The sequence below is a fragment of the Ornithorhynchus anatinus genome, unplaced genomic scaffold (genome assembly GCF_004115215.2).
Source record: "Ornithorhynchus anatinus isolate Pmale09 unplaced genomic scaffold, mOrnAna1.pri.v4 scaffold_93_arrow_ctg1, whole genome shotgun sequence".
Classification (NCBI taxonomy): domain Eukaryota; kingdom Metazoa; phylum Chordata; class Mammalia; order Monotremata; family Ornithorhynchidae; genus Ornithorhynchus; species Ornithorhynchus anatinus.
Genome location: NW_024396943.1, coordinates 941,077 through 958,324, shown reverse-complemented (window position 1 = coordinate 958,324; position 17,248 = coordinate 941,077). Strand labels below are relative to the sequence as shown.

General features: G+C 46.5%; 1 protein-coding gene across 1 annotated transcript in view; it reads right to left on the bottom strand.

The window, feature by feature from the left end:
• Nucleotides 1-16,892, bottom strand: part of PPARG (peroxisome proliferator activated receptor gamma) — a 117,969-nt gene extending 101,077 nt beyond the window's left edge. Inside the window, exon 1 of the mRNA XM_029057413.2 lies at nucleotides 16,759-16,892. The gene's annotated coding sequence lies outside the window, so the exon portion shown is untranslated. The remainder of the gene's footprint in view (nucleotides 1-16,758) is intronic.
• Nucleotides 16,893-17,248: the final 356 nt, after the last annotated feature.

Here is a 17,248-nt window from a genome sequence, read left to right as displayed (position 1 = left end):
AAAGCTCAACTCCCACTTGGCAAACAGAAACCTCCAGAAGTAGTAGAACTGGAACACAGCCATTCATTTCCTTTGGGTGTCAAAACCCAGGTCATTGTGGTTATTATTATTATTGTTAATAATAATAATAACAATAAGGTACTTGTTAAGTGCTTACTATGTTCCAAGCATTGTTCTAAGCATTGGGGTAGATTCATTCATTCACTGAATCATACTTATTGAGTGCTTGGGAGCATACAGTACAACAGTAAACAGACACATTCCCTGCCCACAACGAGCTTACAGTCTAGAGGTGGGAGAGACAGACATCAGTATAAATAAATAAATTGCAGATATTGACATAAGTGCTGTGGGGCTGGGAAGGGGGATGAACAAAGGGAGCAAATCAGAGTGATACAGAAGGGAGTGGGAGAAGAAAGTGGGGTTTAGGGAAGGCCTCTTGGAGAAGAGATATGCCTTCAATAAGGCTTTGAATGGGGTCAGAGGTGTGATAGATGAGATTGAGGCACAGTGAGGAGGTTAGCATCTGAGGAGCAAAGTGTGCAGGCTGGGTAGTAGTAGGAGAGTAGCGAGGTGAGGAAGGAGGGGGCAAGGTGACTGAGTGCTTTAAAGCCAATGGTGAGGAGTTTTGTTTGATGCAGAGGTGGATGGGCAACTGGTGGAGTTTCTTGAGGAGTGCTACGGGGGTCAATCAGGTGGGCGCAGTCCCTGTCCTACCAGGGACTCACAGTCTAAGTAGGAGGGAAAAGGATTCAATCCCCTTTTTACAGATGAAGAAACTGAGGCCCCAAGAAGTGATGTGACTTGCCCAAGGTCACACAGCAGACAAGTGGCAGAGCTGGAATGAGAACCCAGGTCCTCTGACTCTCAGGCCCATGCTCTTTCCACTAGGTATAAAATGGTGGTATTTGCTAAGCGCTTACTATGTGCAAAGCACTGTTCTAAGCGCTGGGGGATACAAGGTGATCAGGTTGCTCCACGTGGGGCTCACAGTTTTAATCCCCATTTTAGAGATGAGGTAACTGAGGCACAGAGAAGTTAAGTGACTTGCCCAAAGTCACTGCTTCTCTACTGGTTCCCAGAAAGTTCCCAGCACATCGTTTAAAGGGAGGAGCTCAGTCTGTGCATTGCCTCTCTTCTGTGGACCAACATGCTCTACTACGGCCATGGCATGTGCTTCTTCCAAGGCAGCAGAGCCCAAACCTACCTACCCCATTTCCACCTGGTACGGGTGAACCCCCAAACTCCTGAGATGTGGCTCGGCCATCTGCTACTGGAACATTAGACTCTTGCAGCTCCAAATCTGAATTGGACTCTGATGAGGACTCTCTTGCCTGTGCTCTGTTCTCTGTTTTCCCAAGCCCTCTGAATTCATTCATTCAATAGTATTTATTGAGTGCTTACTATGTGCAGAGCACTGTACTAAGCGCTTGGAATGAACAAGTCGGCAACAGATAGAGACAGTCCCTGCCGTTTGACGGGCTTACAGTCTAATCGAATACCATCCTAAGTGCTTGGAATGAACAAGTCGGCAACAGATAGAGACAGTCCCTGCCGTTTGACGGGCTTAAGGTCTAACTGAATACCATCCTGGCTCACTTCCAGGGACTCTGATGACTGAGAGCTGGCTGCCTGTGGCCAAGCCCTTGCATGCTCCCATCCTCAGCCCCATATGGTGCCGGTGGAGAAGAGAGAGATTCTGTGTACATCCTAGCTGGGGGTCCACAATAGGGAGGTGAATGGGTGGCGGGGGAGGGGTGGTCCTCCTTCCCCCTCTCCAATACTTAACTCATAAGTAGCTCTACACCAGAGGAGGAATCGGATCCAGTTTACTTTACGGGCCCAGGAGGTCTCAGTCTCTCAGTCTCTCTCTCTAGCCTTCATTCTCCCTGTCCTCCTACTCTCCCCACTCCCACCCTTCACTCACTCTCTCCTTCCTCATTCTCACCTTCTCTTCTTCTCTTGCTCCCCTTCTCTTTCTTAACTATTAATATTTGCTCATCCAATCCTGCACTGAAAGCAGACCTTAGTAATATGACATTCTAGGGGGGTGTTTATGCTGATAAGACAAATGTGACTTTGCACTTGAGAAAATAGAGGTGCATATTATATTCAGAAAACTATGGTAGGCACCTTTTGAAGTCACTCCCTAATGATTTCCCAGAATTTCCTTCACAGTAGCTGCACTTGGACGTTTATCATATGGATCGACGCACACGTGTAATACTGAAAAACACCATAAACCTGAGCTTTGGGGTTTCAATATTTATCCTGAGATTTCTATACACCTAATACATAAAGTACACAGTAAGGGACCAAATGGCTGCTAAAGCCTAGCAAGGCCTGCCCTCAAGATACACATTTCTCCGGCAGGGGTGAAGAACAAAATCTTAAAGGCAAAAGAATACAGGGAGTTGCATTTCTTCGCCTGCTGTTAGACACTCACTCTGACACAATACATTTCGATCAGAAACGTAAATCCGAATCTAAATCGGACTCTGACAGGGACTATCTTGCTTCTGTTGTCTGTTCGTCAGTCAATTGTATTTATTGAGCACTTACTGTGTGCAGAGCACTGTAATAAGCACTGGGGAGAGTACACTATCACAGTATAACACATTCCCTGCCCACAATGAGCTTACAGTCTAGAGGGGTAGACAAACATTAATGTAAATAAATGAAATTACAGATATGTACATAAGTTCTGAGGGTCTGTGAGGGGATGAATAAAGGGAGCAAGTCAAGGTGGCACAGAAGGGAGTAGGAGAAGAGGAAAAAGGACTTAGTGAAGGCCTCTTGGAAGAGATGTGCCTTCAGTAAAGCTTTGAAGGTGGGGAGAGTCTGTCGAATATGAAGAGGGAGGGAATTCCAGGTCAGAGGCAGGACATGGTAGAGTGGTCGCAGTGAGATAGACGAGATCGAGGTACGGTGAGAAGGCTGGCGTTAGAGGAGTGAAGTGTACGGGCTGGGTTGTAGTAGGAAAGTAATGAGGTGAGGTAGGAGGGGGCAAGGTGATTGAATGCTTTATGCTTTAAGGATGATGGTTAGGAGTTTCTGTTGGATGCAGAGGTGGATGGACAACCACTGGAGGTTCTTGAGGAGTGGGGAAACATGGACTGAATGTTTTTGTAGAAAAATGATCTGGGCAGCAGGGTGAAGTATGGACTGGAGTGGGGAGAGATAGGAGGCAGGGAGGTCAGTGAGGAGGTTGATTCGGTAATCAAGGCGGGATAGGATAAGTGCCTGGATTTACCAGGTAGCAGTTTGGATGGAGAGGAAAAGGTAGATTTTAGCAATGTTGTGAAGTGCTTAGTGTTCAGAAGGCACCCAATAAATATCCCAGATTGACTGATTGATTGATTGACCAAATGTGGTACTGAGAAGAGAGTCAGTGAAGGAACTTGCCCTCATTCCGTTCCTTCAGAACAGAGGAATTCTGTTTAGAGGAATTCTAAAGTCAGGACTTAGCATTAGCAATCAATCATTTGAATTTACTGGGTGTCTACGGGGTGCAGAGCACTGTAGTTGGTGCTCAAGACAATTCACCAAAGGCAAAAAGCACAGTTCCTGCCCTCAAAGAGTTTACAATTTAATGGAGGAAGACCAGGAGGAATAGCTTATTTACAGACAGTGGAAGCAGGAGATAAAACATAGATATTATTGAATGAGAAAATAAATGGAATATGTAAGTTGATACAAAAATGCTAAGAGTGGCTGCATATGGACAAGTGCTGAAACACATGATTTTTCACTCTTCATTTTCAACTGGATTCAACTGGATTAAAGTGCACCATTCTTTTCTCTATAAACAACTGCAGATCTTGAGATGCTTGAATTGCTTATCTAAAGGTATTTTGTTTTATTTTGCTGCAAAATGGTAAGTTAGTGAACATCAACTTCTACTTTCATGGCAGCAAAACCATTTCTCTCACCTTCTCCAACTCCTCTACAATTTCTGATGGCTCAAATCCTCCTGTCTAGATTACCAACTTTTTGAAAAATGCCTTTGGTTTTCATTTCATTTCATTTCATTATCAACCTCCTAAAATACTGAAATGCTTCACTTTAGCAGCAATGAGAAATGAGAAGGAATTTAGAAAACTGATGTTTCCCAAACATGTATTCCATGGATTACTCTTCTATCTTTGTTTTGTCTTAGGAAAAATGCATTATCTTCTCCCAGCCATTCCTTTAACAGAAGGCAAGTGATTGAATGGAAAATGCTGCAAACCCAAATCCAAGCTCTATGAACACATCTATGGCAGAATCGCCATTTGTAAGAATTGACATACTTTTGAAATGAGCAAATGCAGTATCTTGGGCTCTCCATTCTACCTCCTTTTGATGATATTCTCCAACATTTCAAATAAAAAAAACCCTCGACTTTAGTCCAAGTGCACAATTCCAATTCTCTGGGATGATCCTTATTGCCAAACCTACAAGTTGACTGAGTTCAATCAATCAATCAGTGGTATTTATTGAGCACTTACTGTGTGCAGAGCTTTGTTCTAAGCACTTGGAAGAGTACATGTGAACAGCATTGGTAGACACATTCCCTGCCCACGAGGAGCTTACAGTCTAGAGGGGGAGACAGACATTAATATAAATAAAAAATTTATAGATATGTACATAAGTGCTGTGGAGCTGAGGGTGAGGCGAATACTAAATGTCCAAAGGTCACAGGGGCAAGTGCACAGACGATACAGAAGAGAGATCTGGGGAAAAGAGGCCTTAATCGGGGACCTACCACGAAGGGTATCTTTGTAGAGTGGCAAGATTTTTACTTTTTTGGGAGCCACCACTGGAATATGCATTCCCAATTGACCATCCAACCTGGAGCTCTTCCAGACTCACTTTACCTATTTGCCCTTCCCAGTCCCATTCGTTAACTCACTCACTCCAAAGGAAAACTCTGCCCTGGCCTCTCTTTTTTTCTGCAGTCTTGTATTCTTGTATTTCCTTCTTGCATTTAGGACATCTCTACTTGGATGTTCCCCTAACACCTCAAACTTAACATGTTCGAAACAGAACTCCTCATCTCCCCACCCAAACCCTATCCTCCCTCTGACTTTACCATCACTGTAGACAGCACCACCATCCTTTGTGACTCACAAGCCCGTAATCTTGGTGTTATCCTTGATTCATCACTTATTCAACTGTACTTCCCAAGCGCTTAGTACAGTGCTCTGCACACAGCAAGCATTCAGTAAATACGATTGAATTGAATGAATTAATTCAACCCACATGTTCAATCTGTCACCAAATGCTGTCAGTCCTACCTTCACAACATCGCTAAAATCCATATTTCACCCTGCTGCCCGGATCACTTTTCTAAAGAAACATTCAGTTCATGTTTCCCCACTCCTCAAGAACCTCCTGTGGTTGCCGATCCATCTCTGCATCAAACAGAAACTCCTTACCATTGACTTTCCCACCCCATCTTACCTCGCTGATTTCCTTCTATAGCTCAGCCCGCTCACTTGGTTCCTCTAACACCAATCTCCTCACTGTATTTCGATCTCATCTATTTTGCTGCCGACCCCTCGCCCACATCCTGCCTCTGGCTTGGACCTCCCTCCCTCTTCATACCCAACAGACCATCACTCCCCCCACCTTCCAAGCCCTGACTAAGCCCTCATTTCCCCTACTCCCCCTTTCTTCGGCATTCCCCTTGCACTTGGATTTGAACCTTTTATTCACCGCACCCTCAGCCCCACATCACTTAAGTCCGTAACCATAATTTATTTTAACATCTGGCTGTCCCTCTAGACAGTGAGCTTTTTGTGGGCAAGGAACATGTCTGCCAACTCTGTTGTATGGGTCTCCTCCAAGGGCTTAATACAGTGCACCGCACATCGCGCTCCATAAATACCACTGATTGATCGATAACCCTCATTCAGAGGCCCGGCCGTCTCATGAGCAACAAGACCCTCCCAACGGGAGTGCTCACTTAGAGTAGACATTAAGGTTAGAGGTTGGGGGAAAGCGGCCAGACAGTCCCGACTCAGGGGGCCAGCCAGGCTTTTCAGAGGTCCGAATCACCACTTGAGAGACCCAAGGCTGGGACCCCTTAGACACCCTCTTTGGGCTAGAGTTATGAAAGGGGACCTCACAGCTGTGGTGGCAGCGGTGGCTGACTCGCAGAAGGAACGAGATCCCTCTTCCTCCTCCTCCACTTCAGTGGCAGCCCCGGCTGCCGCTGCCACCACGGTTGCCACTGTCACCGCTGCCACCGCTGCCACCACTGCCACGGCTGAAAGGCCCATCTTTCCATCCATGGGATTTCCCAGTGTGGCTAGGCTGATGTGTGTGGCTGCACTGGAAACTCCCTTGAAGGGCCATAGGATGCACCAGGCCAGTCAGAGCGGCGGCAGTGGGAACTGAAGATGCCCCTGCAGAAGAGGAAGAGGAGGAGGAGGAGGAGGAGGAGGCGGAACGTCTCCCTCACTCTTCCTCCTCTCTGTCATTTTCCATTGCCAACTGCTGTTGTTCCTGCTAATGTGGTCGGGTTTGAGGTTGGGGCAGGCAGGGGTGGGGGTCGGAGGGGTGGCGGGGGAGAGCGGTGCTGTGGTTTGAGTGGCAGCAGCAGCTGGTGAAGGGGAATGATGCTGGAGGTTTCGTAAGTTGCCTCTTCTCCCCTCGCTCTCCTTACTGCTCTTTCCCCTCTCCCAACTCTGGCCACCTCACTCTCCCTTTTTCCCCTTCTCTGTCACCTCTGTCAATTAACCAATCAATCAGTGGCATTTATTGGAGCCCTTGCTTTGTGTGGAGCACTGTACTAAGCACTTGGGAGAGTACAATATAGTTGGTGGCACAATCCCTGCCCTCAAGGAGCTTACAATCTGGTGGGGGTAATCAGATATTAAAATCAATTACAGGTAAGGGAAATAATTATAATAGTAATAATTTGGGTATTTGTTAAGTGCTTACTATGTGCCAAGCACTCTTCTAAGCGCTGGGTAGACACAAGGTGATCAGGTTGTCCTACTTGGGGCTCCCAGTCTTTATTCCCATTTTACAGATGAGGGAACTGAGGCACAGAGAACTTAAGTGACTTGCCCAAAGTCACATAGCTGATAAGTGGTGGAGCCAGGATTAGAACCCGTGACCTCTGACTCCCAAGCCCGGGCTCTTTCCACTGAACCACGCTGCTTCTATGTATAGAAATAACTAATTATAGGACTTGTACATACATGCTGTGGGGGTAGGGATGAGTGGGGGAGTACTTTAGGGCTTAGTGGGTGGACTAAGTGCATGGAGGAGGCAGTAGGGAGGGAAAATAGGGTGGGGGGAGAAGAGCTTAGTCAGGGAAGGCTTCCTGTAGGTGTAATTTTTCAGTAGGGCTTTGAGGTGTCGGATATGAACAGGGAAGGAGTTGCAGGCAGGAGGAAGGATGGGATCAAGGTGTTGAGTCATAAAGGGGCCTGTTCGCCTTGACGGGACATGGGCGGAGGAGGGAGGAGAAGGGCAAGGACTATCCCACCACCAGCAGGACATCATCTTGATTCATTTTTCCAGGAGTGGAACCCAGAATGGAGCCTGAAACATGCAGCAGGGCAGAGGGAATTTCTTCTCTAAGACAGCATCCAGAAGTGTGGGCTGCACCGGAAGATCCCCCCCAACTCCAGCAGGAGCCAAACCAGCCCTTTCAGAATCCCTCTGGCTGAGCCGAGCTGAGCTGGGCTGACATGACTTTCTAAATAGGAACTTGGGTGGCCACCGGGCTTGTCTCTCTTTTCGTCTTCTGAAGAAAGTTCAGAGATCAGACGCGGGCGGTGCTCAGCTCCAAGACACAACAAAATCGGTGCCAGCAGAGTTATCGGCTGAGACTGAGACTGGGCCTGGGGTCTGGCCCTAGCCAAGCTGAGAGGAGCATTCTGCACATTCTGACCTACAGGGCAAACGTGGTAACCTGGGCTGTTTGGGTGCGCACAGAGATGCTACGCTCTCTTTGTCGAGGTCAAGCCAACCCCAGCTGGGTAAATTCATTCATTCATTCATTCAATCGTATTTATTGAGCGCTTACTGTGTGCAGAGCACTGTACTAAGCACTTGGAATGTACAATTCGACAACAGAGACAATCCCTGTCCAACAATGGGCTCACAGTCTAAAAGGGGGAGACAGCAAAACTAAACATATATATGTATATATATACATATATATATGTATATATATAATAATAATAATGGTGGGATTTGTTAAGCACTTACTATGCGCAAAGCACTGTTCTAAGCGCTGGGGGGATACAAGGTATCGGGTTGTCCCATGTGGGGCTCACAGTTTTAATCCCCATTTTACAGATGAGGTAACTGAGGCACAGAGAAGTTAAGTGACTTGCCCAAAGTCACACAGCTGACAAGTGGCGGAGCCGGGATTTGAACCCATGACCTCTGACTCCCAAGCCCGGGCTCTTTACACTGAGCCACGCTGCTTTTCTAAGATATATATATCTCCTATGGATTTTTTCGAGTTTTCCTTGCATCGCTATTATTTTATGCCCTACAGGGAATAATGCATACTCGTAGCCTTTCAGCTTTGATGATGAAAAGCATTTCACAGTAAGTATCGTTATTACTAATAATGACAACCTTGTTAAAATTCCAGCACAGCATTTATTTTTGAAGCCAGGCCTGCTCCTCTGCTGAGAGATGCTAACTTTCCCGGATTGTCATACCATGATTTGCTCCATCTCCCAATGCTGCCCACTGCCCTAGTCCAGCATTTTGCAGGCAGGTTGGGTTTCCTACCATTCGAGTGGAAAAAAAAGAGTAGTCCATCCCAGACCCACTCATCCCAAGAGACAGAAGCCCAGTGGTCACCCAAATTTACACTTAGAATGGGAAGAACTTTGAGTCAAACCAAGTTCTCTTCCTTTTGATGGCTTTGATCAGACACTTCGAACCGCAGCATGGCTTAGCAGAAAGAGTATGGGCTTGGGAGTCAGAAGACGTGGGTTCTGATCCCGGCTTCGCCACTTGTCTGCTGTGTATGACCTTGAACAAGCTGCTTAACTTCTCTGTGCCTCAGTTACCTCATCTCTAAAATGAGGATTAAGACTGTGAGCCCCACATGGGACAACCTGATTACCTTGTATCTACCCCAGATCTTACAACAGTTCTTGTTGTTAAGCACATAAGTGCTTAACGAATACCGTTATTATTATTATTATCATTATTATTATTATTATGTGACCTACTGCTAGGTCCTGGGCAGCCGCTCCTCCCCTGCCTCTGCACTTCAGCCCAGGTCCTTGGTCTGAGCAGGAAACATTGGAACTTAAGCATTAGGCATAGGATTTTAAGGCGCTCAATCAGCTCTCTCCCCATGCTACTTATCCTCGCTCCTCACCCACCCCAACACAGCCTGCACACTTTGCTTCTCTATCACCAACCTACTTACTGTATCTCCATCTCTTCTCTGTCACCGACAACCCCCTTGCTCACATCCTCCTTTCTGCCTGGAACTCCCTCCCCTTTCACATCCGGCACACCACCACTCTCCCCATCTTCAAAGCCCTTTTGAAATCATATCTCCTCCAGGAGGTCTTCCTTGATTGATTTCTAATCTCCCCACTTGAGACCCCACCGTAACAACGACTTCAGCACTTCCACACCAACTGAGCCCATACATACACACAACTCCCTTAGCACTTATTTACATATCTTATACACTCTATTTCTTCCTCCTATCTGTAATATACATTAGAGACCAGCTCCTCTGCTAGACTGTAAGCCCCTTGAGGGCAAGGATTATGTCTACTAACTCTATTTCACTCTCCCAAGTGCCCAGTACAATGCTGTGCATACATTAGACTGGAAACTTCTTTAGAAAAGGAATAAGGTCCACTGATGATGATGATGATGATGTTATTTAAGCGCTTACTATGTGCTAGACACTGTATTAAGCACTGGGGTGGATTCAAGCAAATCGAGTCAGACACAGTCCCTGTCTCATGTGGGGCTCACAGTCTCAATCCCCATTTTACAGACGAGGGAACTGAGGCACAGAGAAGTGAAGTGACTTGCTCAAGGTCATACAGCAGACAAGTGGTGGAGCTGGGATTAGAACCCATGACTTTTGACACTCTCCCAAGTGCTTTGTACACAGTAGGTGTTCAGTTGATACTCTTGATTGATTTTTCTCCCTGCAATCATGGACCATCACTGTTCCTGCCCCTGTCGGAGCTCTCTCACTAATACTGTGGTCACAAAAAATAGTAGAGTTTTAGTTACCAATTTCCTTTTCTTTTTTTTTATTGAGCAATAATGCACCTAGTTGCCTTGTCAACCAATGGTATTTATTGAGCACTTAGTGTGCACAGCACTATACTAAGCAAGTGGGAGAGTATGAGACAATAGAGTACGTAGATATGATCCCTGTCCACAAGGCACTTACGGACTAGAGGAGGAGCTTACATTTCACAAAGAATTCATTCGAAAGTTACAACTTTTTCAAAATGTGGTCCATTCACATGAATGTGTTTGATATGTCAATTTCTGAATTTAAGGGACATTTTAAAGGATGGCATTAAGTGAAAATGACAGGAAAGAAGAGGCATGGTGTAGTGGATAGACTGCGGGCCTGGGAATCAGAAGGTCATGGGTTCTTATCCTGGCTCTGCCACATGTCTGCTGTGGCAAATCACTTAACTTCTCTGTGCCTCAGTTACCTCATCTGTAAAACGGGGATTAAGACTGTGAGCCCCACGTGGGACAACCTGATTACCTTGTATCTATCCTAGTACTTAAAACAGTGCTTGGCACAGAGTAAGCACTTAACAAATACCACCATCATCGTCATCATCTGGGACTGGGACTGTGTCCAACCTGATTTGCTTGTATCACCCCCAGCGCTTAGAACAGTGCTTGGCACATAGTAAGCGCTTAAGAAATACAATAATTATTATTATTATTGTAGAGAGGAAAGCTCAATTTGAAAAAAACTTTCAGATTTGAAAAAAAAAATTCAGGATTATCTGGCTGTTAGAGTGTCAACTTCTTCTGGGAATGTGTCTCGTGCTTCTGTTGTAGTTTCCGAACCATTTAGTACAGTGTACTCCACCCAAAGGCTTAATGCAGTGTACTTCCTCAAGTGATCAGTACAGTGCAAAAAATGCCATTACTACTTACTTCTCAGGCTCCCTGTGCAAACCCTGGCTCCAACCTGGAACTTTCTCCCACCTTTAAATCTTCCAGGGCACAGCTCTGCCCATTTTTAAAAAGCCCTTCTAAAATCCCATCTCCTCCAGGAGACCTTTCCCGACTAAATCCTACCATCCTGGTCAAAATGATCAACAACTACCCACAGCATTTAGGTATGAAGCGGCACCCAAAGCACTAAAGTATATACTGAAGATTGTACTGCATATAGTTATTCATTTTTCCATCCTCTTTCCATCCTCATTCTATCAATATATTCTCTTCTGCTTTCACGGGTGGTATATCGTCTGGGCCTGCCTGTCTCCCCATTTAGATTGTCAGATCACTGAGGGCAAGGACCATGTCTTCTACCTTTACTTTATCATCTTCCCAAAAACCCAGTATAATGCTCCACACCCTACAGGCTTTTGATAAATTCTGGAGAATGAATGAAATCACAATGGTCACAGACTCGCCAGATTGGTGGGCACTGAAGGGGGCAACTAGACCAACACGGCCCCGCCCACCATGTTGGACTACGTCTAAACCATGCTCCTTCAAAGAGGTGTCAATTTGATTTTTCTGAGGGATAGGAATTCCACAGCTTCCTCTGATCACCCATGAAGCTCCTCACAAACCTTAAAGTTGGGAGTTCTAGAGTCTCTTTTGTTGGAACTTAACCAGTTTTGCCTTGCCCTGTCGGCAGTGAATCTTAACCCAGGACTAAAATCCTAAAGGTGCTAACATGGCATTGAAGGCTGTCAGCTGGTTCTTGACCATTCACTTCCAATTCCCAGGGCTGCTGAACCATGGTTACATATAGTCATCCTCAGCTAAATTTAGCCTGGCTAGAGAGGGCTTCTCTGATCTATGGTTTACACACTGGGATGTGGTTCCACTTTCCAGAGTTCAACCCCAAGATTTTCACTTGGTCATGATTCCTCAGTTGAATCATCTTCTGCATTGCTATCTGAAAGCAAGCTACTACTAACTGAATGAACTTGTCTAACACAGTGGCCTGGTCCTATTAGAACCCAGTTCCTGAAAAGCACAGTGACCAGAGAAACTGTTTGAGAGGTAGAAAATACTCCTTACTGATGAGGAACAGTGTGAGTATTATGAAGATTATTTAGTTTGGTTTGATTATTTAGTTTATTTAGTTTAATCAGTGTGAGGATTATTTAGTTTGGAGGAAAGGCAGTTCTGGAGAGAGACAGAGAGCGAGAGAGAGAGAGAGAGAAAGAAACTACGCCTAGAGACCTAGCTGTAATAATAATAATAGTATTTGTTAAGCGCTTACTATGTGCCAAGCACTGTTCTAAGCGCTGAGATAGATACAAGGTAATCAGGTTGTTTCATGTGGGGCTTACAGTCTTAAACCCCATTTTACAGATGAGGTAACTGAGGCACAGAGAAGTTAAGTGACTTGCCCAAAGTCACACAGCTGATAAGTGGCGGATCCGGGATTAGAACCCACAACCTCTGACTCCCAAGCCCATGCTCTTTCCACTAAGCCATGCTGTTTTTAATCTTCACTTGGTGGAGGGCTATTCTTCTGAAAATTGTGGCTCCTCCCATTGAAGACCAAAATAACGGGCTCAGGCTGGAGACATGGAAGAATTTCCTGGCCGAGGTGGGTTTAGCTGCCGTGCTCCCTGAAAACCAAGGGAGGGCCTAGTTGACCTATCAAGACAGAGTCCCAAGGAGCCAGCTGGAGAAGGCCAACATTCCAGAAGTTAAGAATGTTCTATCTGCATGTCGGGCTAGTGGTGGACTTTGGGGGTGAAGCCAGTGGACTCAAGATGCACAATGGACCAGGTGTTTGGAATGGAGGGGTGAAAACCTAGAGGTGCCAAAGATAAGGAGCTGCCTGGTTCTGGATCTGAACTGATAGACTTCATTAAACCAGGCATAGGGGAGGTTGGGAGGCACTAGCCAACCCCACATGCGATTCCTGGGAAACCACCCAAACAGTCTAGAGAGAAAGCACATTCCTACCAGTGGGCCCGGTCTCAGGGCCTAAGTGCAGACTCTTGGTGTCCCAGTGGGACCTACTGGCTATCCTTGGCCTATCTGCTGGCACCTATTTCTACATGTTTCTATCATGTGCTTCTGTCGTCCTTTCCCAAGCACTCAGTACAGGGCACTGCATCCAGTTGGTGCCCAGCACTTACTGTTACTACTGCTGGGGTAGGACAGCTGGGCCTGGACCCCGTAGGGCCCCTTCTAACTCAGGCCCTGAAACCTGGCTCCTTTCACTTGTCTCAAAACACCCAATTCACTGACTTCAGGCAATCAGTCAATCGTATTTATTGGCCTCATATTGCGTGGAGGACCCGATCCCTGCCCGCTTGGTTAGATAATGGTGATTTTGGTTAGGTAGGCAGGGACTTGATACTGACAGACTGGGCAGTTCCCTGGAGCCCTGAATTGGGGCCAGGGAGGCAGGGAGGAAAGGAGGAGCTTTACCTCTCCCTCATGGAATTCAGAGGTGGTTGCCCTGTGTGCAAAGCAGGACCTCAGATCTTGACACCCCAATCACTTCTGGGATGTACTGTTCTAGAACCACGCTCCACTTTCCAGACCTTGATTATGAAGCACTACTCTATGTCCCAGGAATAAAGTATGCATGGAGTCGTCTATAGAAGCCCCCCATGTTACCCAAGGATCCCATCTGGTAGGGAAGAGGGGCCCTGGTTTAAAGTTTCACCCACAGAATCAGATTCCCAGGCTCGAGTTCTGATTTTCAGTTGAGTATTTAACTTCATCAGACTAACATTCATTCTAGACAAAGGTCAGTTCATCTGTGATGAGTCAGTTGCATTCTGGATGTGTATACGGGCCACATGTGTAACATCTGGTTGCACAGTGTACTGCCTCATCCGGGCTGGAAATTTGAGGTCCAGCCCACCCCAGTTCCGGCTTAGTAGACTCTTGAAATTCAAGAGTCTAGCCTACCACAGAGATTCAACAGGTAGCAACAAAAGCAAGCAAAAAAAAAAAAAATGAATCCAGGCAGAAATCCATGGAATAAGTAAATGGAATAAACCTCTGCCCTGTTCTTAGCAAAGTGTTTTGCACAAAATCCTTAGAAGTCAGAAGTAACAAAGGATGATAACTATGATGATGATGATGATGATGATGATGATGGTGATGATGACTATATAGAGAAGCAGCATGGCCTAGTGGAAAGAGAATGTGCCTGAAAGACAGAGGACCTGGGTTCTAATTCTAATTGGGGAGTCAGCATGGTGTAATGGATAGAGCACGGGCCTGGGAGTCAGAAGGTCATGGGTTCTAATCCCAGCTCTGTCACTTATCTGCTGTGTGACCTTGGGCAAGTCACTTCATTTCTCTGAGCATCAGTTACCTCATCTGTAAAATGGGGATCGAGACTGAGAGCTCCAAGTGGGATAGGGACCGTGTCCAATCCGATCTGCTTGTATCCACCCCAGCACTTAGTACAGTGCCTGCCACATAGTTAAGCGCTTAACAAATACCATTATTATTATTATTATTGTTATTATTATTAATTCCAGCTCTTCCACTCACCTGCCATGTGATTTTGGACATCGATGTCATGGTCCTGAGGCCCATCTTATGTACATATTTATTATTTATTTTAATGTCTATCTCCCCTTCTAGACTGTAAGCTCCTTGTGGGCAAGGAATGTTTCTGTTTATTGTTATATTGTACTCGCCCAAGTGCTTAGTACAGTGCTTTGCATACCGTAAGTGCTCAATAAATATGTTTAAATGAATGAATGAATCCTGGGTTGGGGCAGCATCTAGGGCCCAGGTTAGGCCCCAGAATCTGGTCTTGGAAGGAACTCCATGGTTGACATGACCAGGTGGCCCACAGTAGGTGAGATGGTCAGAACTTTCAGGACTCCGTCCAGCCCTGGAACAGCCTAAAGCAAGACCTGGGGCCTTGCATGATGGGAGTTTCTGGCCTGACTGGAAAATCCCTTTCATCCACAGCCCTAGGTTGGGTCAACTGGGCTGGGGCAGCCTTCCTCCAGTGGCCCCTTCTGGATGGCTGGGCAGAAGCGGTGGCAGCATCAGCAGGAAATGGCAGCCACACCCACTAGCCTGACCCACTCAGGATGGAATGATGACAGAGCCAGTGGCATGGAGCAACCCCTCTCCCAGCTGTCGCCCACCAGCCTAGCCTGTCCGCTGCTTTGGTCTCTCAACAGTCCCCTTCCCTGTTGTACCATTTGAGGCTGGTTTCTCTGGGACTGTAAATCATTTTCTCTACCCTGAGTAATTCACCGAGATCCTTAGGCTACTCCACAGTGAAAAGGTTCATTGCTCAAAAGGTGTCAGTGGCAGGACTCTAGACTGGCAGCAGCCTCCAGTCAGTAGATTGGGAAGCTCAGTGGAAGGGGAGGGAGGGGGAAAAGAAGAAGGAGGAGGAGAAGGAGGAAGAGAGGGAGAAGGCAATCGAGGATGAAGACGAGCAGAAGAATGAGGAGGAGGAGGAGAGGAGCAGAGAGGAGGGGAGAATCTTTAGCTCTAAAGGTGCCTGGACAGAAGTGTTTTGGTAGGTACAGCAAACCGGTCTTTGGAGATTCACTCCAGGGAGAATCTTCTCCTTTAACTGGCACTGTGGGGCCTTGGATGACCTTTAATTCTAGACTAAGCATGCACTGGCCCTGGTGTCAGCCCCCAACTCCCTCCCAACCAAGTATGATGAGGGCATCAACCGAATCACTGCCCTGTAAAAGGCCCTCGGTTACTTGTAGGGCAACTGACTCTTTGTGTCCATTGTAGAACATGATGTTAACACGAAATGGCTGGAAGGGCTCTCAAACAATGAAGTTCTAAGTCAGTTCCCCAGCACTAGAGCTCTGTTAACCTCAACACAATTGTGCTAGGTGGAACATGTGAGGGAAAATGGTAACAGTGGCTGCTGTATGGGGCACCTGGAAGCAAGAGGGACAGAGGAAACATTTTAAAGATAGAGCAGAAGAAAGCCTCAGCACATGGAGCATATCAGTTAAACACTGGGGGTCAATGACTGCAGGCAGACCAGCCTGGAGCACTGAGGTCCAGAAGGAAGTGGCTCCTTTTGAGCAGGGGCTCCATAACGATCAAAAGAAGAGGAAGCAAAGGCCCAAACAGCACCAGGCGCTGCAAGCAATCAATGTGACCACACCACAAGGGGCAGATAGTTTGTGTGGGTGCACAATGAGGCCAGGACTGGGGGTTCCACACTGGCCTCTTCCATCACAAAGGCAGAGAGCTAAGTGTGAATTCCACTGTTGAAAGCGTCTTCTGTGAGTTCGCAGAACAATTCGAGCTAATTTGAACCTGATGTTGACAACCCCATTTTCCCCTTTTTTAGAACAAGATGCTGAACCCACCAGCTGTTTTCTGGGGGTTTGTCTGAGCTTTGACCTACACTAAAATGACATCCCCAAAGCAGTTAAGCTCATGATTTGTGCAACCAGAACATTACATCACATCAGAAGTAAGAGTGAATGATGTCCAAATCAGCTGCTTGTCTGGGACTGATGTAATTTAGACTTCTGTAGAAATCTACCTGATTAATGGAAAGGGGGAACCTTGTAAACGACACTTGAGAGCTAGCAGGGGAAAGCAAGCAGGACTTACTTCCAGGAGTGGACGAAGCCTCCCAGGGCCGGAAAGACAGACGGACAAAATGCAGGCAGCGTGGAATCACGGTGGACCCCTGCCTCTCTCTCTCTCTGATGGGTCTGGATCTCTGATTTCACTTTTCAAATCTTGAGAGTCTGAGAAAATGGGCAGAAATGAGCCTGTTGCATATGAATGACCTCATTTCTACTTTCCAGCAATTTGCAGTTAGTCATCAACTAGTATTGTTCTGGCATACCTGCATATACTTGCTTGGCTTGCTTCTGAAACATACAGATTTCACTGGTTCTAGATTCATAATATAACACATAATATAACAAGAGGGGCAGACTAAGCCTTTCTGGCTGTATACTGCTCCAGGAAAAATGGTGCCCAGAATTGGGTGGTGGGGGTGCGAGGGGATGGGAGTGGGGAGGAGAGCACTACTTGGCTCCATCTCTACTCCTCATTTGTCACTTCCAAAAATCACCAAACTTAACCATGCCCA